This window comes from Canis lupus, chromosome 30 (genome assembly GCF_048164855.1).
Source record: "Canis lupus baileyi chromosome 30, mCanLup2.hap1, whole genome shotgun sequence".
NCBI lineage: Eukaryota > Metazoa > Chordata > Mammalia > Carnivora > Canidae > Canis > Canis lupus.
Window position 1 is genome coordinate 3,134,746 of NC_132867.1, and position 22,132 is coordinate 3,156,877.

Sequence of the window (22,132 nt, forward strand, 5' to 3'; positions counted from 1 at the left end):
CATGTGGGGGTCATAGGGGAGGTGGTGGGTGTAGCACAAAATGGAATCAGTCCTGCTCTGCTTGTCCAGGGGTAGGGGAATTTGTTAACTTTCCTGGGTCCCACACTTGCAGCTCATGCACCGGGGTCACCCTCACCAGGTGGACTCAGCCTGCATACCTTGTGGTGCTGGATCTCTCATGCCAGCCTGTGGAGGACACCCTCCTTGCCCTAGTGAGTAGGGGCTGGGTGAGCATGGGGCTCGCCAGAAGGCCAGGCAGCACAGGGGACCGAGAACCCCACCCCTGACCCCAACTCGACTCCCACACACAGGCAGCAACAAGGATCCCTGCCATGGGCAGCCAGCTCCTCAGTATCTCCCCCCAAGGCGCCGCTGATGTCTGGCTCCCTGCTGGAGAGGTATCGGGGAGAAGAGAAGCAGCCAGCGCTCAGCGGGACCCCCTGCTGGACATGGGAATTTGGCTGAGTGAGAACTTCAAGCTCAGCTGACCCTCCAGCGGAAAGTCACTGCAGGAGCAAGCCCCGAGTCGACAAGGAGAGCCCAGCTATCTGCCCAGCGCCACCACCAGAAATGATGTTGGGCCAACCATTTCGGCACTTGGGTGACCCAGCCAGAGGGTCAGATAGCTGCACGTGATAACTGCATGTGATAGACACACACACAACCCAAAACCAACAAAAGTCCGAATTCCCCCAATGTTGCCAAACAGCAGCCGGATGGTTACATACACGACGCTGTGGTCCCCAATAGGATACATGAAAAAAAAAAGGTTACATGGAAGACGCTATAAACCATGACTGCAGAGGTACTGGAGGCTCGGAGATGTGCCTGCTGGGTTTCTAAAAGGAGCACAGAGAGGCAGGAAGCATCCTACGGAGGGGGTGTCCCTCCTAGGAAAGGACACCAGGTCCCTGTGAATACAATGGATGGTGAAATCTGTCCTCCTCTCTTTCAGCTTCTGGTTTTCCTCCTCTTTTGATCTTCCTAATTCTAGTTTAGCCTCCACCCTGCATCCAAGACAATGACCAAAGATGCTTCCTTATGACATCGCGTCGTAAAAGGAGGACGACCCCTGGCTACCGGGTTGAGAAATGTTCATTGTCTAGGTGTATGCTGATCCTCCGAACTCGTGGCTTCACAGCTCTTCTCTCCCTGCAGAATGAGGGGAACCACAGGTCTTACAATGAAAGACGCCCACTTCCACTGGGGCGGGACTATCCCTTGTGGAGGATGTCATCTGGGCCAAGTAGTGCAAGCGGGGTGATCAAGAATAGTTCGCAGGTGAGACATAAGCAAACACTTACCTTTGATGTCATGCTTTATTTGTTCATCCATTTATTATTTGTTAAATATTTTCTTTTCATGTCCTCTCTATACCCAACATGGAGTTCAAACTCACAACCCTGAGATCAAGATCCCCCAACCAGGCCAGCCAGACACCCCAGTGCCATGTTTCAAAACTCTTTGCTTCCTTGCCTATCTCTGCATCGAACTGGAACATTGAGTCCTTGACGGGAAGCTTTAGTTACCTCCGAATCCTAGAACGTTCTCACTGTATCCCAATCCTAGATTGACATTTACCATTGAATAGCACTTTAAATAAATAGTCAGTAAAATAACTACTACAGTAAAGGAAATTATCAACTTTTCACGTGTTTGGGCCCTGCTCCCTGGGCTCCCAGGGAAGCTATGGTTTCTCTCACATTGATCAGGTCCAAATGACTCCACCACACCTCAAAGCGTGGGCACAGTTTCTGCCCTGACACATGCAAGACCCTGCTTCAATTAACATGTATCAATCAATCAAAGAGAGCCTGACCGGCTCAGTGTGGTTTGTAAGAACATGGGACTCTTGTTCTTGCGGTAGCAAGTTCAATCTCCTTGTTGGCTGTAGAGATTACAGAAAAAAAATATTAAAAAAAAATCAATTAGTCGATATTGGGGAGACACAGCCCCGGATCCCACAAGAGCAGAGAGCCAGCTGACGGTTCTACGCACAATATTATGCAGCAGTGCACAAAATCTGAACTTTCAGAAGTCTCCTAGAGTGGGGGACACACCAGCCTTAAGGTATTCAGGTGGAGAAGTGGGGGGCAGTCCTTGGAGGAACAGGGTGGGCTCAGGATCCCAGGGGTCCCAAGGACGGTGGCTCCAACTGTTCCCAGGCACAGGAGCAGGAACCCGGCTGAGAGCAGTGGGACTCGGGCCAGCTATCTGCCCTGTGTGGCCATAAGCTACAAACCCCTGTGCAGTCACGGGTCCCAGTTCCTGGGACAGGCCAGCAAAGGACAGGAGTGCAAGGACACCCTCCTGGGCAGGAAGAGCACAGGTCTCCACCAGGGCAGCCCCTAAAATTTGAAGTTTTAAAATTCAGTCACTTGTCTGTGTGGAGGCTGAGAAAATTGAGGCCGTTGCACTTTAAGTTCACTGTTAGCACAAGTACTGCCATCCCAGGACCCTGTGAATAAGAGCTAAATTTTACATTACTTCAGTTACAGGAAAAAAAGAAAAAAACAGCTTACAGCTTAAGGTCCCAGAAAGCCCCATATTAGAATGAGAACAGAGCTCAATGCACTTGAAGGCCTCATGTCAAAATGTAAACAGGACTTGAGGAATTGCTCCAGTCCTTCTGGAGGACCCTGAGACCAGCCCTTAAAACTAAGCTAAAACCCACCTCGGGGTCCAAGTCCCTGCTCCACTGTGTGGGGTATACTTGGACCCAAGCTCGAGTTTGTAAATCAACCCTCCTGTGTTAGCATCAGTGTCAGCTCCTTAGTTGTTTCTCCGATTTGCAATATTGGGCACAGCACCCCCAAGTCCCCTCCCTACCTGGGCTGTTCCCCTGTCCCCTCCAACCCAGGCTGACTCTCAGTCACCTCCCGCCCACAACAGCTCAGCACAGGCCCTCACAGAGGTCCCACAGCCACGGTGGGCACTCTGGTCGTCCCCGGCCTCCCAGGAGAAGAAAGGACGTTTCTGCAGGACACACTCCCATGGTGTCCCCAGGGCTCCCTGCCCACGATGGCAGCTGGTGACAGGCCGGTGTCTGTGTCCCTGACGCCGGCTCCTCCTCCCCGGTTATCCCACAGGAAATGAAGGAGAAGGCCTCGTCCCCTCCAGGGACATCACGCAGATAGGCCTGGACATCAACAGGACGTTCGGCAGCAAAATCATGTCTTGGGACTGCTAGGGGGTGGGGTGATGCTGCTGAGTCAGGGGGCTTCAGGGCCCCGGGGGAGGCCCAGGGGCTTCTGGGTAGGGAACATGGGGCTTAAGAGACAGGGGGAAGCAACAGCAGCCAACAACACACCACTGTATGGCAGGGTGCCTGGGATGACCCCTGTGTCCCAACCCCCGGGGCTTCGGGGATGAGGAGGTCACTACATTGGCGCCTCTAGGGGTTTCCATGGGAGCTGAAGCCCACAGGGGCGAGGGACGGCCCCTTGAAAAGCAGGGGGCTGCGGTGGGGTACGTGGAGGGCAGTAACTGGACCTGGGGGCCAGGCGGCATGACCATGGCTGGGGCAGGACACACATCGGTCCGATGAGGGTCGGACGGGTCAGGGTGACACCCACACTCCGTGTTTATATATATCTAAATTCTATGCATTTAATTTGAGACAATTTGCAATATGTAAACATACATAATATGATGACCCCCAGATAATGACCCCGGTCAAGCCAGCGCCATGCACTGACCACACAGGGCCCCAGGGGCAGGTGTCACAGCAAACCCCAGACTGGGGTCGCCTTTATCTGTAGACATATCCGTGTGCATCTGAGAGGAAGTGGATGCCCTGTGTCGGCAGGCCCCCCACGCCACCCCCTCATTCCCCACCCCCACACCATCCCCCTTCATCTTCATCCCAAATGGCATCCCACCTATACCATCCCCCTCACATCCATACTCCCTTACACAATCCCCACCCACACTATACCCCCCACCTTTCCCCCTACAACATTCCCCACACTCCACCACCATCATGCACCTGCCCCCACAACATCCACCCCCACACCAACAACCCCAGCAAGGACCCAGTGCAGCTGCCCCCTGTGGAACATACACAGCCTCACTGGGGTTCTCTGGATACCCTGCTCCCATCAGAAGACCGGGTTTCCCATAGAGTACCCAGGGATTGCAGGAGGGAGGGAAGGCAGGGAGCTCCCGACAGGGTGGGTGCAGGTGAGTGGTGCAGAGGACCCACTGTGCCCTACCTCCACCCAGTGTCCTTCCTGGAGGGCGGCACACCCTGCATAGGACACCAGCCCCTAACCCAGCGGGACATGGGCTGGTCTGGCCCCGGGCTCTGTGGGGGCTGGGGTGATTTGAGCTCCCCCCAGGTCCAACACAAAGACTAACGTGATCCAGCCCCCCATGGCCCTGGCCAGCCCAGGATTCTGGCCCCAGGAGGAGAGAGCCCTCTCACAGCTGGATGTGTCCTCTTGGGCCCTGGGTGTGCCAAACAGATCTAGGTCACTGACCTACGGCAGCCTTGGGCATTCCAGAACACCCCAGGTTGGGGAGACGAGGGGTAGGCTTGTGGGCCCCACCCGCACCCACACCAGGAGACAGGCTCCACCAGTTTCTGGGGCCCCAGGGCGCCCGAGACTGGGGTCCAGAAGCCCTGCGGTGACCCAGCGTAGGAGCCCATGAGCTGCAGGTCCAGGTCAGCTCTGCTGTCCTCAGAACCGTCTCTCATGCTGAAACCTCAGGACATGTCCCCACTCGGAGTCCAAACATGCTCCCAGGTGGGGGACTCCAGCACCCGCCCCCGCCCCACATGTGATTCTTGAACTCCCCAAAAGGACAGAAAGGTCTCCCTCCCCTGGTAAGGCGCGCACCCGAGGCTCTGAACCCCTTTGCTGTAGAAAGTCAATAAAGTGTTGTGGTGCGAAAATGCACAGCCAGCCCGTTTCTGTGTCTTCCAGGACTTTGTGCAGAGGGCGTGGAGAGACCCTGAGAGAGGAGGAGGAGGGGGCTACATCCACGCCCCAAACAGCCCCTGCAGTTGCGCTGCCAGGCACACCCAGCTGACGTCTCCACGTGCCTTCTGGGGGCGAGCAGATGCCAGGGTCAGACCCCACAGACATTACTGGGACTCAGCCTGTGCCCCGCAGGCCAGGAGGGGCTGGGACAGAGTGACAGCCAGAGAGGTTCTGGTCACCAGGGTCTGTGAAAAGCGACCTGGGAGGTCTGTGCTCCCTCTGTCCAGGGACCCGGGGCTGGCCGGGTTCTGGGGCACTTCCTCCCCTCTCCGCATCCCCGTGCCTGTGTGCCTGGGGCACAGAGGGCCTGCGGGGCAGTAGCGTGGCCCTGGAAGGGATGTCAGGACAACAGGCCCTTGTGTTGTGCCCAAGATTGCTAATCCGAGAAACCACCAAGGAGCCCACACGGATGCAAACTCCCGAGGGTTTCTTTACAAGCTGGAGCTTGGGTCCAAGTGCACCCAACACAGAGGAGTAGGGACTTGCACCCCGAGACTAAAAGGCGTAGCAGCTTTATAGGAGCTAGTGTCCCATAGGAACGCTGAAAGATGCATAGTCATGTCAGTCCACACGCAGGTGGCCGATTGAATTACACTTTACCCTATAGTATCGACTTGAACTGGCCTATTACTTTGGTCAGAATTGGCGCGCAGTTTTGTGGGGCACAAAGCAGTGTTACATTGTTATGAACTGATTTCGGATTAGGTTGTGCCCAGCGCCTTGAGTCGGGTGGGGCAGCGCCTTAAGCCATAAGCAGGTCATGTGGGGTCATAGGGGAGATGGCAGGTGGAGTACAAAATTGAATCATTCCTGCTCTGCTTGTCCAGGGGAAAGGGATTTTTGTTAAATTTCCTGGGTCCCACACTGCAGCTCACGCACGTGTGCCACCCTCACAAGGTGTACTCAGCGTGCACACCTTGTGGTGCTAGATCTCTCACACCAGCCTGTGGAGGATACCCTCCTCACCCTAGTGACTAGGGGCTGGGTGAGCATGGGGCTCGGCCTGAAGACCAGGCAGCACAGGGGACTGAGGAACCCTAGCCCCGTCCCCACACACACTCCCAAACACAGGAAGCCCCAGGGCTCCCCCCCATTGGCAGCTGGTGTTTAAGAGCTCCCGCCAGGGTGGCCCGAGGTCTGGCTCCCTGCTGGAGAGGCATCAGGGAGAAGGTAAGCAGCCAGCGCATTATAGGACCCACTGCCCCACATGGGAATATAGCCAATCCGGACCTTCCACAAAGTGAAGGAAACAACCAAACCTAAAAGGCAACATACAAAATGAGAGGAGATATTTGTAAACAACACATCCAATAAAGATTTACTATCTAAAATACATAAAGCAAATATAAATCTCAACATCCTAAACACAAATTATCCAACTGCAGATGGGCAGAAGACATGAATGGACTTTGTCTCTGACAAGACATCCAGATGGCCACCAGACACACACGGAAAGACACTCAGCGTCACCCATCAGCAGAGAAATGCAAACCACATCCACAATGAGATGTCACCTGACAGCCGTCACAATGGCTAAAATTAACAACACAAGAAACAACAGTGCACTGCAGTGTTAGGTGTTGGAGAGGCTATGGAGAAAGGGTAGCCCCCTTAAACTCCTGGTGGGCATGCAAAGATGTGCAGCCACTGTGGAAAACAGTGTGGAAGGTCCTCGAAAATTTAAAAATAGGGGATCCCTGGTGGCGCAGCGGTTTGGCGCCTGCCTTTGGCCCAGGGCGCAATCTTGGAGACCCGGGATCGAATCCCACATTGGGATCCCGGTGCATGGAGCCTGCTTCTCCCTCTGCCTGTGTCTCTGCCTCTCTCTCTGTGACTATCATAAAAAAATTTTTTAAAAAGAAGTTAAAAATAGAGCTACCCTACGATTCCAAAATTGCACAGCTAGGTATTTATGCTGAGAATACAAAAGTAGTTTAGTAGATTTGAAGAAGGACACGCAGACCAGTGTTGGTAGCAGCGTTATCAACAACAGCCAATCTGTGGATACACCCAAGATGTCCATCGACAGATGAATGGGCAGAAAGATGTGGTAAATATACACACTGCGACATCACTGGGTCATCAGAAGGGATGAAATGAAGCCATTTACAATGACGTGGGAGAAGTGGAAAGGACTTATTCTAAATGAACTCAGTCAGAGAAAGACAGATACCAAATACCATACAATTGCATTCACATGTGAATTTTAAGAAACCAAAGAAACTGGCAAAGGGGAGGAGGAGGGAATGAGAGAAGCAAACCAAGTTACACACTCTTAACCACAGAGAATAAACTAATCAATACCAGAGGAAGGTGGGGGGGGAGGGGAATCAGGGGATGGGGATAGTGGAAGTCACCTCTGACCAGTACCAGGTGTTGTATTCAAGGGTTGAATCACTATGTGGTAAACCTGAAACTATATCATATCATACTGTGTTTACAAACAGGAATTCAAGTAAAACTTTAAAATAATAATTGGTAGTATTGATGAAACGTGCGCACAAGAGATAAAATCAGAAAAGCAACTGAAAATCCAAACAAAGAGTCTTTAGAGCCACAAATCCCCTCCTTAGCTCAGCTCAGGAGAAGCCTGCCATGCCTTCACCCCAGCAGAAGCCTGGATTTTGATTCTGTGGGGAGGCCACTGACTTGGTGGAGTCAGGCTATCTTTGAACCCAAAACCTAAATAGAGTGCATAAAACTAAACTGCCCAAGATACTAGGAGTCCCAGGGCAGGCACATGCTAAGACCCAAACTCTAACCATACACAGACATAACCCTAAACCTACACTTAAGCCTAATGTTAACCTAACCCTTAAACAAGACCTAACAGTAATCAAAACCAAGCACAAACCCCAAGACCGAAACGCATTCACTGAACCTTCCTGCCAACCCTCACCCTAACTCCTAAACCTATTCTAAACCCTTAAGCCTGACCCCTACCTTAAATCTTTTTTTTTTCCCTACCTTAAATCTAACCCTAACCTCTAAACCTAAGCTTAACTTAATGTACTCAAATCCTATTCCTAACCTTAACCTGTACCCTAATCCTAATGCTCTAATACTAATCCTATCTCATACCCCAAACTCTACCCTAACCCGTACCCTAAAACAAACCCCTAACCCACTCCCTGACCGTATCTCTAACCCTCTTCCAAAACCGTACCCTGACCCTGACCCTAACCCCTAACCAAACACTAACCCTAACCCTAGCCCTAACCCCTATCCTAAACCTAACCCTTGCCCTAACCCTAAACCTAGCCCTAAGTATAACCCTAACCCCTCACCCTAAACCCTAACGATAACTCAAACCCTAACCCCTATCCCTCACTGCAAACCTAAGCCCAACCCTAACCCTAACCCCAACTCCTAACCTCCTGCCATAATCCCTAGAGCATAAACCCTAACCCTAACACTAAATCCTGTCCCTTACTCTAACCCCCATCCTAACTCTTAACTACTGACCATTACCCTTATGCCTCACCTAACCTCTAATCCGTAACCATAAGCATAATCACTAACCCCTATCATCTACCCTAAGGCTAACCACCAACTATCCCCCTCCGCTAACCCTACCATTCATTCTACCCTTTCATTTACCCTGTGGATCTGAGGAGTCCCTTCTGATGTGGACGTGGCCCCCAACGGCTCCTCCAGAGTCCTCCAGGGGGTCCTGAGGAAGCCGGGCTCCTGTGAGTGTGGACGTGGCCCCACGTGTTCCTGAGTCATAGTCAGCGGGTCCTGAGGAAGCCGGGTCTCCTGTCACTGTGTCCTATGCCTCACATCCTCTGGAAGCCTCACAGCATGTCGTCAGGAGGCCGTGGGCTCCTGTCAGCCTGGACATGGCCCCACGTCCCCCAGAAGACTCACCGCAGGTCCTGAGGAGGCTGTGGGCCCCTGTCAGCATCGACACAGCCCCATATGTCCCGAAGCCAAAGTGCAGGTCCTGAGGAGGACAGGGTTCCTCTCAGGTTTGACGTGGCCCCACATTTTCCTCAAGCCTCAGCATAAGACCTGAGGAGGCTGGGGGCTCCTGTCAGCATGGATGTGGCCCCAAATCTTCCCATACCTTCACAGTGGGTCTTGAGGAGGCTGGAGACTCCTGTCAGTGTGGATGTGGCACCCACATTTTTCTTAGGCCTCACAACAGGCCCTGAGAAGCCTGGGGTTTTCTGTCCACATCGACACATCCCCATATTTCCCCAAATCCACACTGGTGATCCTGAGGAAGTCAACGTCCTGTTGTGTCTATGTGGCCCCAATTCCTCCCGAAGCATCACCGAGGGTTCTGAGGAGGCCGGGGCTCCTATAACCATGAATGTGACCCCCTGCTTCCAGAAGCCTCAACTTATGTCCTGAGGGGCCCGGGAGCTCCTGCCAGAGTGGATGGGGCGCCACATCTTCCTGAAGCATCCCCGCAGGTCCTGAGGTGGCTCATGGGCTCCTGTCAGCATGGATGCGGGCCCATATCTTCCTGAAGCCTCCCCGCGGGTCCTGAGGATGCTCAGGGGCTCCTGTCAGCGTGGATGCGGGCCCACAATTTCCTAAGCCTCCCCGCGGTTCCTGAGGTGGCTCAGGGCTCCTGTCAGTGTGGATGTGGGCCCACATCTTCCTGAAGCCTCCCTGTGGGTCCTGAGGCGGCCTTAGGGCTCCTGTCAGGGTGGATGCGGGCCCACATCTTCCTAAAGCCTCACCGCGGGTCCTGAGGAGACCGGGGCTCCTGTCAGCGTGAACGCGGCCCAATTTCCCCCAAAAGACTCCCGCACGTCCTGAGGAGGCTGCAGCTCATCAGCGTAGATGCGTCCCCACGTCCTCCTCAGGCCTCCCCAGCAGAGGCTGGCTCCTGTTACTGCAGGCAGATGAGGCCTACTGCACATGCACACCCCATGGGAGGGGCCTGGTCTCGGGCAGCCCCTGCTGGAAGCTCCGGCACTGCAGGAGGCTGTGCAGGAGGCAGCGGGTGCTCCATGGACCCCACCTGCCTCCTTTCAGGCTCCAAATGGGACAAGTTAGCTTTAGAAACCTCTCACTGAAAAGGAGCCCAACACCTGGCTTCCCCAGAAATACTTAAGGACAAGGAATTGCAGCCCACAGGACGTGAAATGAAATGTGGACCAGACTTTTACCACGTCCTGGAAATCTCACATACCCTCATCCACTGTGGGCGGGACCGCGGGCTGGTGCAGCAGCCCTGGAAACAGTGTGGAGGCCCCTGAGGAAGTTACAAATAAAGCCGCCCTGTGACCAGCAGTTGAAAGGCCTGGAGCTCACTCAGAAGATACAGATGCAGTGAGACTCGGGACACCTACACCCTAATGTCCACAGCAGCCGTGTCCACATTAGTCACACTGTGGGAGGAGCCTCGGTGTACTCCGGCTGATGATGGATAAAGAGGATGGGAAATAGATGATGGTCATAGAGAGAGGAATGGTACTCAGCTATCAAAGAGAAGGAAATCTTGCCATTTGCAATGATGTGGATAGAACTAAAGGGATCATGTTAAGTGAAATAAGTCAGTCTGGAAAGAGAATGACCGTGTGGTGTCATTCATAGGTGAAATTAAAGAAGTAAAGCAGATGAACTACTGTGAAGGGAAGGAAAAACAAATAAGATGAAAACAGATGTAGGACATACAGACTCTTAATGATAGGAAACAAACTGAGGGTCGCTGGAGGTGGGGGTATAACAGGGGACCGGCATGAAGGAGGGCACGTGATGTCACGGGCACTGCTGTTATCTTCAACTGGTGAATCCCTGAATTCTTTCTCTGAAAGTATAATACAATATATGTTAATTAATTGGGTTTAAATTAAATTAAGTTAAAAAAATCAGTTGTATCAGAGCACATTTCCTTCTGGACTCTCTGTTTTGCTCATTCAGCTTATGCCGGGACCACCCCACGTGGGTCTGGTTTATCTAAGTAGGCTCCACGCCTCGTCCATGGCCCAGCCCACGGAGAGAACTCATGACCTTGAGATCAGGACCAGAGGTGAGGTCAGGAGTCAGATGCTTAACCGATGGAGCCAGCCAGGGGCCTGAGAACCACACTACTTTATCCTGTGTCTCTGTGATATCATTTGAAATCAGAAAGTGATGCGTCCTACTCTGTCGTGCTTCTCAAATACTGATTTGCTGTTCGGGGTCATTTGTTGGGGGGAATGGATGTTATGGGTTTTTTTTTTTTCTTATTTCTAAGATATGCCACCATGATTTGATAGGAATGACATTGAAACTGAGGGTCGCTTCAGGAACAGTGGACATTTTCACAAGATGAGGCTCCCACCCCACAAGCCCAGGACAGCCTCCCAGAGCCTGGTATGGCTCAGTGCACATGTCTTGTGCTCCTTTGGTTCAGTCTCATTATTTATTCTCCTTGATGCTCCTGAGAAGGGCGTCACGCCTTCCTTTCCTTCCTGAGTGCTCATTGTCGGGACACAGCAAGGCTACTCTGTTCTGTAGGGTCAGTTTGTGTCCCGTGACTTTACTGAACTCACTCCTTATTTCTAACAGGTTTTGGTGGAGGCTCTCGGGTTTCCTGTTTCTAGTACCGTGTCTTCAGCATATAGGGACAGTGTGACGTCCCCCTTCCAGGTGTGGAACCTTTGCTGTTTACAGCTTAATGTCCTAGAAAGCCCCACAATTGAATCAAAACTGAGCCCAGGACAAGAACAGGAAGCCCCTATTAGAATGAGAACAGAGCTCAATGCCTTTGAAGTCCCCATATCAAAATGTAGACAGAACTTGAGGAATTGCTCCAGCCCTTCTGGAGGTCCCCGAAACCAGCCCTTAAAACTAAGCTAAAACCCTCCTCGGGGTCCAATTCCCTGCTCTGCTGTGTCCGATATACTTGGACAGAAGATTGAGCTTGTAAATAATCCCTCGTGTGTTTGCATCATAATCGGCTTCTCGGTGGTTTCTCAGATTCTCAATCTTGGGCACAACAGTCTGAGATAAAAAAACAAAAGGAAAAGAAGCTCGGACGCGGGCAGAGTGAAAGCAGGGTTCTGAGAGAAGCGGCGGAGACCCGGGGGCTTGGGGGCTCTTCTGTGGAGGACCTGTAGACTGGGGGGCGGAATGCTTAGCCCCAGAGCCAGAGGACCCAGCGTCCCCACCCGCATCCTGCCCATCTGCACCGAGTCTCAGGGAGCAGCACAGTACTGCCCGATGTAGGCCAGAATGGCTGATGCCCACCCCGCCTCTGACCTCACAGGTGAATCTCCCAGGCAGATGTACACCAGGGCCCAATCCCAGACCTGGCACAGACCACTCGCTGCCACCAAGTTTTTGGACCACAGAGGCTGCAGAGCTTCAGCTCTGCCTGGAATGTAGGGTCTAGCTTCCTTTGTACTTTTTGCTTTATTTTCGTTTATTTTCTTTGATGCTATTTTATTAATTGCCTTATTTTAATTTTTATGTATGTACCTTATTTATTTCTCATTTTTACTTTCATGGTTCTTTAATTGTGATTCATATCTTGGGATTTAGAATCTTTTAACAACCAGGCCAAAATAATCAGGTTTTTTTTTTGGAGGGCAGTTGTTATTGATTTTCTTGGTTTTTCTGTTTCTTCCTTCTTTCTTTTCTGGAAAAAGTAATGAGATGGCGAAATTCACCTCCATAAAATAACATGAGGTAGTACTCAGAGTCAGGAAGTCCATCAATACACATATAGGATGTCTAACTACAGTTTAAAACCATGATTATAAAGATAGCAGCTGGGCTGGACAAAAAGCACAGAAGAAAACTAGAGAATCCCTTACTGTAGAAATAAAAGAACTAAAATCTAGTCAGGCCAATGTTAAAAATGCTATAACTGAGGTGCAGTCCCAACGGGAAGCCTTAAAAACAAGGAAGTTTATGGACCACAGAGGCAGACTTAGGGAACTCAGCCACTTATTAAAACAATAACATTCATATCATAGGAGACTCAGAAGATGAAGAGAGAGAAAAGGTGGGCCTTGCTCAGCCATTAGAAACGACAAATACCCACCATTTGCTTCAACGTGGATGGAAGTGGAAGGTATTATGCTGAGTGAAGTAAGTCAATCGGAGAAGGACAAACATTGTATGTTCTCATTCACTTGGGGAATATAAATAATAGTGAAAGGGAATATAAGGGACGGGAGAAGAAATGTGTGGGAAATAACAGAAAAGGAAAACAGAACATAAAGACACCAAACTCTGGGAAAAGAACTAGGGCTGAGGGAAGTGGAGGAGGGCGGGGTTGGGTGTGAATGGGTGAGAGGCACTGAGTGGGACACTTGATGGGATGAGCACTGGGTGTTATTCTGTATGTTGGCAAATTGAGCACCAATAAAATGTAAATTTATTATTACAAAGAAAGAAAGAAAGAAAGAAAGAAAGAAAGAGTGGCACCTATGTGGCTCAGTCAGTTAAGCTTCTGCCTTAGGCTCAGATCATGATCCAGGTCCCCAGGCAGGCTCCCTGAAGCAGGGAACCTGCTGCTCCCTCTCCCTCTGCCCCTCTTGCTCATGCTTTTTCTCTCCTCTCTCTCTCAAATAAATAAATAACATCTTTGAAAAACAAACAAACCCATAAGGAAGAGAAATCTCCCATGTAGAAGAATTTCAAACAATTTGTGCAGACATTCCACCCTCAAGTGCATGAGCATAGCTTACCAATCTTATGTGTGGAATACACATAGTAACTTCCTTCTACAAAATATATTATGAAAAACTTAAAATGATAATGATAATATAATAACTCATAATAATAATAATAATAATAATCACGTTACTACGAAGAATGATGACAAACACTACCTCAGCAAGATGATCACATTGATGCCAAGACTGATAAATCCTGTTGATAGTATCTATCCTTTATATGGTATAATGAAAATGGCAGTATATCTCTTTATATAATCCACAAAAACAGTTCAGTCATGAGATAAACAACAGACATGTCTCAACTGAGGGAAATTTTACAAAATACTCTACTTCTCAAAGTGTTCCAGTTCAACAACAACAAGCAAAGGCTGAAGGACTGTCACAATGCAGAGGAGCCTAAGAAAACAGGAGGAAAAATGGAGTGTGATATTACGGATGGTAAAGTAGCAAAAACTAAGGAAATATGAATAATGTATGGTCTTTGGTTACTGCGAATATTTTAATTTGATTCATTAGCTATTATTTGTACCGTATTAATATATCAATAATTGGAGAAATTGAGTGCAAGGTCATATGAATGCACTGTACTATCTTCTCAATTTCCCTATAAATCTTTTTTTCCTAATAAATAAGATTTATTTTGAAAATTGACTTAAATGATTCAGTCTCCAAGTGTGAAGACATTTTAAGAATCGTTGAATTAACTTTTGCCTTATTCTTAAAGAGTTCCTTTGATGGGAACAAAGTAATTTTATATCAGAAGGAAAGAAAAACACTTATGAACACGTATAATGCCTCCTCAACCTGAAAAGCAGGAACAGATAATAAATAGCAAAAATCAGATAAGAATACTTGTTTTATAATAGACACCATATTGCAAGTGCATTTAAAATTAGCAATGCATAACATTTATTTCCTTGACATTTGTCTTCCAGAGAGTTCAAAGTGTTTCAGTGTCAGTTGAAATAGAGGAAGAATCTCAGGGAAGAATCCGTTGCATAATAATAGGTCCATTGGTATTAATGCCTCTAAGTTGTTTCCAGATCCTTACAGATGCATTTCCTGAGGAGTGACTGAGCTGTGAAGAAAGAGATGAGAAACCCTCATCCCTCTGAAATACTTGTGTCAGAATACTTTAAGCATAGTACTACAGATAGTAAATTATCCTTATTAACAGGAAATACATCTCAGATTGGAATCTGAGCAATCAGTGGAGCAGAGAAAAAAGGCTTTGACTCGCTCTTCATCTTTTATTTATTTATTTTTTTAAAATTTTATTTATTTATGGTAGGCACACAGTGAGAGAGAGAGAGGAAGAGACACAGGCAGAGGGAGAAGCAGGCTCCATGCACCGCGAGCCCGACGCGGGACTGGATCCCGGGTCTCCATGATCGCGCCCTGGGCCAAAGGCAGGCACTAAACCGCTACACCACCCAGGGATCCCCATGCTCTTCATCTTTTAAAGAGAAAGGACAGCTTTTCTACCTATAAAGTCAGTTGTCAAGATAGCCTTAGGGAATAAGAGTCTGCAGCATGGAATCCAGCTGCACAGCAGGGATGCCCACAGCCCAGCTCTTCCTGATCCAAATCTCTAGGCCTGACCCCCAACAAACACTGCCATGATGAGGTCATTTGCAATTGCTCTCTCAGGACCTCTGGGGAAGGTGAAGGAGCTAGATAGGAGGGGAGGGGATGCAATGAGGCTGAGAAAATGAAGGCCTTTCCACTTTAAGTTCAGCGTTTGAACAAGTCCATCCATCACAGGCCCTAGTGAAGAAGAGCTGAAATTTACATTACTTCAGTTACAGTAAAAAAAAACAAAAGTTTACAGCTTAATGTCCTAGAAAGCCCCACAATCGAATAAGAACTGAACCCACGCCAAAGGATGGAGGTGTCTATTAGAATGAGAACAGAGGTCAATGCCTTGAAGGCCCCATATCAAAATATAAACAGAACTTGAGGAATTACTCCAGCCTTTCTGGAGGTCCCCAAGACAAGCCCTTAAAACTAAGCAAAAACCCACCTCGGGGTCCAAGTTCCTGCTCTGCTGTGTCGGGTGTACTTGGACGCAAACTCGAGCTTGCAAATCAACCCTTGTGGGTTTGCATCAATGTCAGCTCCGTAGTGGTTTCTCGGATTCGCAATGTTGGTCACAACACCCCCATGTCACCTCCCACCTGGCTGAACCCCTATCCCCTTCCACCCAGGGTGACAGTCACATCCCCGCCCACAACAGCTGGGCACAGGCCCTCACACAGGTCCCACGGGTACAGTGGGCACTCCTGCCATGCCCGGCCTCCCAGAGGAAGGAAGGAGGTTTCAGCAGGACACACTCCCATGGTGGCCACAGGGCTCCCTGCCCAGCATGGCAGCTCGTGACAGGTCGGGGTCTGTGTCCCTGATGCCTGCTCCTCCTCCCCGGTTATCCCAAAGGAAATGAAGGAGGAAGCCCGGGTCTCCTCCAGGGACATCACGCAGGTAGACCTGGACGTCAGCAGGACGTTCGGCAGCCACACCATATTTTGGGATGGCTAGGGAGTCAGGTGAGGCTGCTGGGCCAGGGGGCTTTGGGACCCTGAGGGAGGCCTGGGGCCTTCTGGGTAGGGAAAACTGAGCTTCTGAGGCCGGGGGAGCAATAGCAGCGAAAAACACACTGCTCCATGGTAGGATGCTGGGGATGACTCCCGTGCCCACACTCCCGGTGCCTCGGGGATGAGGAGGCCACAAGGATGGGGCCTCCGGGGGTTGCCTTGGGAGCTGAACGCCAAAGGGGAGAGGGACGGCCCCATGAGAAGCAGGGGATGGGGTGGGGGTCGTGGGGGGAGGAACCAGACCTGGGGGCCAGGAGGCATGGCTACGGCTGGAGTAGGACACACATCATCCCATGAGGGTTGGCCGGGTCAAAGTGACACCCACTCTCGGTGCTTTATATTATTCTAAATTCTATGCATTTAATTTGAGACAATTTGCAATTTGAAAACATACATATTATGATGACCCCCAGATGATGCCCCCGGTCCAGCCAGGGCCCTGCACTAACAACACGGTGCTCCAGGGGCAGGTGTCACTGCAAACCCCAGACTAGTCGCTTTTAATTGAAGATGTCTCCTTGTGCATCTTAGAGGAAGGAGATGCCCTGTGTCCGCAGGCCCCCCACGACATCCCCCTCATTCCCCACTCCCACACCATCCCCCTACATCATCATTCCCAATGGCATCCGACATACACCATCCCCCTAACACCCACACAGCCCCACACAATCCCCACTCACACTATACCCCAACACCATCACCCCTACACCTTCCCCCACACTCCACCACCTTCATACCCATGCCCCCACAACATCCACCACCACACCTTCGGCCCCCAGCAAGGACCTGGTGCAGGTACCCCTGTGGGACATGCTCAGACTCCCTGGGATTCTCTGGATACCCTGCTCCCATCAGAAGACCGGGTTTCCCATAGAGTACCCAGGGGTTGCACGGAGGAGGGAAGACACAGAGCCCTCAACAGGGTGGGTGCAGGTGAGTGGTGCAGAGGACCCACTGTGCCCTGCCTCCGCCCACTGTCCCTCATTTAGGGCGGCACACCCTGCACAGGACACCAGCCCCTAACCCATGGAGATCTGGGCTGGGCTGGCCCTGGGCTCTGTGAGGGCTGGGGTTATTTGAGCCCCCACCCTAGGCCCAACACAAAGACCAATGGGACCCAGCCCACATGGCCCTGGCCAGCCCTGGATTCTGGTCCTGGGCTGAGCAAGCCCTCTCACAGCTGGATGTGGCCTGCTGGGCCCTGGGCGTGCCCCACTGATCCAGGTCGCTGACCTAGGGCAGCCCTGGGGATCCCAGGACACCCCAGTGTAGGTTGTGGAGGGGTAAGCTGGTGGGCCCCACCTGCACCCACACCGGGATGCGGGCTCCTCCATGTGCTGGGGCCCCAGAGGGCCCGAGGCCGGTGTCCAGCTGCCCTGCGGGGACCCAGCACAGGTGCCCATGAGGTGCAGGTCCAGGTCAGCTCTGCTGTCCTCAGAACCATCACTCAGGCTGAAACCTCAAGACAGCGCAAGCACCAGAAATGATGTTGTGCCAACCATTTTGGTGTTTTTTAGTGACCCAGCCAGCGGATCCGATAGCTGCACGTGATAGCTGCATGTGATAGACACACACACACCTCAAAACCAACAAAAGTCGGAATCCCCCAAATGTTGTCAAACAGCAGCCAGATGGTTACATACACTACACTGTGGTCTCCAATAAGATACATGGATAACGCTATAAGCCATGACTGCAGAGGTGCTGGAGGCACGGAGATGTGCCTGCTGTGTTCCAACAAGGAGGGCAGAGGGGCAGGAAGCATCCCCGGAGGGAGGGCCCCTCCTTGGAAAGGACACCAGGTCCCTGTGAAGGCTACAGAGGGTGAAATCTGTCCTCCTCTCTTTCTGCTTCTGGTTTTCCTCCTAAATGCCATTTTCCTCAATCATATTAGAAGAATTTATTTTATGTTTTTAAATTTATTTTTATTGCAGTCCAATTTGTATGAATACTTTCTTCAGCAAGGGTGTCATACAGGACAGAAGGAGAGATAAAGATTTTCCCAGACAGGCTACATATAAAGGAGTTCATGACCACTTAACAAGTCCAGTAAGGAATTTTAAGAGGGATTCTTCTAGTGGGGGAAAAAAGAGACCAAAAGCAACAAAGGCTAGAAAGGCCCAGAGAACGTCACCAGAAACACCAACTCTACGGGTAACACAAAGGCACAAAGTTCACATCTTTGAATAAGCACTCTGAATGCTGATAGACTAAATGCTCCAATCAAAAGAAATAGGGTATCAGAGTAGCTTAAAATGTGGATCTGGGATGCCTGGGTGGCTCAGGGGTTGAGCCTCTGCCTTTGACTCAGGGTGTGATCCTGGAGTCTTGGATCGAGTCCCATATTGGGCTCCTGGTGGGGAGACTGCTTCTCTCTCTGCATAATTGTCTGCCTCTCTCTCTCTCTCTCTGTCTCTCTGATAAATAAAATTATTATTAAAAAAACAACTTCCATCTGTACGCTCCCTACAACATGCTCACCTTAGACCTATAGACACCAACAGATTGAAAGTCAGGGGATGGAAAATCATCTATCATGCTAATGGATATCAAAAGAAAGCCTGAGGACTCATACTTATATCAGATAAACGAGATTTGAAACGAAACCCTGGGGGACACCTGGTGGCTCAGTGGTTGAGCATCTGCCTTCGGCTCAGGGTGAGATCCTGGAATCCCAGGATCGAGTCCCACATCAGCCTCCCTTTGGAGAGCCTGCCTCTCACTCTGCTATGTTTCTTCCTCTGCTCCTCTGTGTATCTTTCATGAATAAATAAATAAAATATTTAAATTTCAAACAAGAAAGAACAAATACTGTAAGAAGAGATGAAAAGGGCATTATTTCATAATTAAAAAGACTCTCTATCAAGGTCAAACAACAAAATATTTATGCTGCCAACATGGCAGTATCTAAATATAGAAACAAATTAACAACAAACGTACAGGAACTCACTGATAATAATACAATGACAGGAGATTTTAACACTTATGGCAATGGACTAATCGTCTATGCAGAAAATCAAGAGGGAACAGTAGCCTTGACAAACCGGACCACAGGGACTCAACAGATATATTCTGAACATTTCATCCTAAAGCAGAATACACATTCCTTTCAAGTGCACATGGGACATTCTCCAGAACAGATCATATCATGGCCCACAAATCAGCCCTCAACAGGTACAACAGGTAGAAGAAGGTTGATATCAAACGCTGTACATTTTTGGAACACGAAGCTATGAAACTTGAAGTCAACAGTAAAAAAAAATTTGGACAGACCAAAAGTATGTGGAGATTATTAACATCCTACTAGAGAATGAATGGAGCAACCAGGAAATTAAAGAGGAAATTTAAAACAAATGAAAATGAAAACATGTTTCTCCAAACCTCTGGGATGTAGCAAAGGCAGTCCCGAGGGAAGTATATAGCAATACAGGTCTACCTCAAGAAACAAGAAGTCTCCAATACACACCCTAACCCTACACCTAAAGGAGCTGGAAAAGGAATAGGAAACAAAGCCTAAAGCCTAAAGAAGAAGGGAAAGAATAATGATGAGAGCAGAAATAAACAATACAGAAACAACAAAACAGTAGAATGGAATAAGGAAACTAAGAGCTGTTTCTTCAAAATAATTAATAAAATGGATCAAGCCCTAGCCAGCCTTATCAATGAGAAAAGAGAAAAGACGGAGCAGCCCTGGTGGTGTGGTGGTTTAGTGCCGACTGCAGCTCAGGGCATGATCTGGAGACCCTGGATCGAGTCCCATGTCGGGCTCTCTGCATGAAGCCTGCTTCTACCTCTGCCTCTGTCTCTGCCTCTTTCTCTCTCTCTGCATCTCTTTGAATAAATAAATAAAATCTTAAAACTAAAGAGAGAAAAGTGAAAAGACCTAAAGAAATAAAATCACAAATGAGAGAAGAGAGATCACAATCAACACCAGAAAAATTAGACAATTAAAAGGGAATACTATGAAATTATATGCTAACAAACTGGGAGACCTGGAAGAAATGGACAAAATACTAGAAATGTGCAAAGAAGCAAAACTGAAATAGGAAGAAATAGAAAATGTGAAGAGACCCATAACTAGCAAAGGAATTGAATCAGCAAGGCACTTGGTTGCCTCAGTGATTGAGAATCTGATTTGGCTCAGGTCATGACTCCGGGGACATGGGGGATAAAGTCCCACATCAGGCTCCCCGCATGGAGCCTCATTTTCCCTCTGCCTATACCTCTGCCTCTCTGTGTCTCTCATGAATACATAAATAAAATCTTTAAAAAAGAAAAAATAAAAAGATGAGAAAGGACCGAAATAAAATCGCAAATAAGAAAAGAGAAATAATAACCAACACTAGAGAAATACAAACGATTATAAGAGAACATTATGAAAAATTATATGCCAGCAACCAAGAACCTGGAAGAAATAGATCAATTCCAGGAAATATATAACATAGCAAAAACGAAGAAGGAAGAAATAAGAAACTTGAAGCGACATATAACCAGCAGAGAAATTGAATCAGCAATCAAGGATCTCCCAACAGGAGACGCTTGTCAATAGAACAGAATGGAAAGCCAAAACAAGATACAAACCTGTAACTCTATGATCCATTAATCGACAACGAGGCAGGAAGGAATATCCAAAGCACAAAGACAGTCTCTTCAACAAACCCTAACCCTGACCCCAGGATAAGAACAAATGGTGTTGGGAAAACCAGGCAGCCACATGCAGAAGAATGAAACTGGACCACTGTCTTACACCATATATATAAAAAATAAATTCAAAATGGATGAAAGACCTAAATGTGAGACCTGAAACCATACAAAGAAGAAAAGATAGGCAGCAACGTCTTTGACATTGGCCATTGTATGTTCTTTCTAGATATGCCTCTGAGGTGCGGGAAACAAAAGCAAAAATACTATTGGGACTTCATCAAATTGAAAAGCTTCTGCAAAGTGAAGGAAACAACCAAAGCTAAAAGGCAACATAGAGGAGGAGGGGCAAGATTGCGGAAGTGTAGTGTCCCCAAATCACCTGTCCCCACGAAATTACCTAGATAACCTTCAAATCATCCAGAAAATCTACGAATTCGGCCTGAGATTTAAACAGAAACGAGATCGAATGCTACAGTGAGAAAAGTTCGTGATTCTATCAAGGTAGGAAGATGGGAAAAATAAATAAAGAACAAAAGACATCCAAGGGTGAGGGGCCCTGCAAGGAGCCGGCTAAGGCCGGGGCGAGTGCCCACAGGACAGAAGAGCTCTGTCCTGGGAGAAGGAGGAGCTGCACTAATCTTCCAGGGTGGAATGGCGCCTTCAAGGAGTCAGAGAAGGACCCCAGGAAAGCGGAGATGCCCTAGGGCTCCCTGGGTCACTAACAGACACAGCACTCCCAGAAGAGTGCACCGAGCTCCCTAAGGGCTGCAGGGCACATGCATTGACCCCGGACCAGCTCTGAGGGCTTGGGCGGTGGCTCTGTGCGGAGGGGTTTGCATGGCCCCAGGAGCAGCTTGGTGGCAGCGCCTCCTGCAGAGGAAGAGGCTCCGTGCGGAGGGGGCTGCAGGGCTCCGGGAGCAACTCGGAGGGGCTTGGGCGGTGGCTCCGCAGTGAGGCGGCTATGCGGCCGGGAGTGAGAATCCAACAGGGCAGGCCCTGGAGCACAGGGCGCCGGGACACAGCCCAGGATTCAGCCTCCCCCGAGACAGGAAGAGGCCCGGATGGCCAAGGACAGCAAGGACGCTCCTGCCCAGAGCTGAGCAGATCAGCGGCCCTGCCCCAGAGCCTCCAGGCCCTGCAGATGGACTGCTCCCAAGTTACTGCGGGGGCTGACTACAGGTTTCCAGAGCTGGCCGCTGACACTGGGGTTGTTCCTCCTGGGGCCTCACGGGTTAAACTACCCGCACTGAGACCTGCACCATGCAGGGGACAGAGCAGCTCC

The 22,132-nt window shown here is 49.7% G+C and overlaps 1 protein-coding gene across 3 annotated transcripts in view; it reads right to left on the minus strand.

Moving 5' to 3' along the window:
• Window positions 1-22,132, minus strand: part of LOC140621427 (uncharacterized) — a 165,098-nt gene that overhangs the window by 10,494 nt on the left and 132,472 nt on the right. For 2 of the 3 annotated variants that reach the window (XR_012021103.1, XM_072806469.1), the window contains one exon: window positions 8,439-14,693. The exons of the other annotated variant lie outside the window; for it this stretch is intronic. The gene's annotated coding sequence lies outside the window, so the exon portion shown is untranslated. Of the gene's footprint in view, window positions 1-8,438; window positions 14,694-22,132 lie in introns of those variants that run through there. 3 annotated transcript variants of the gene reach the window in all.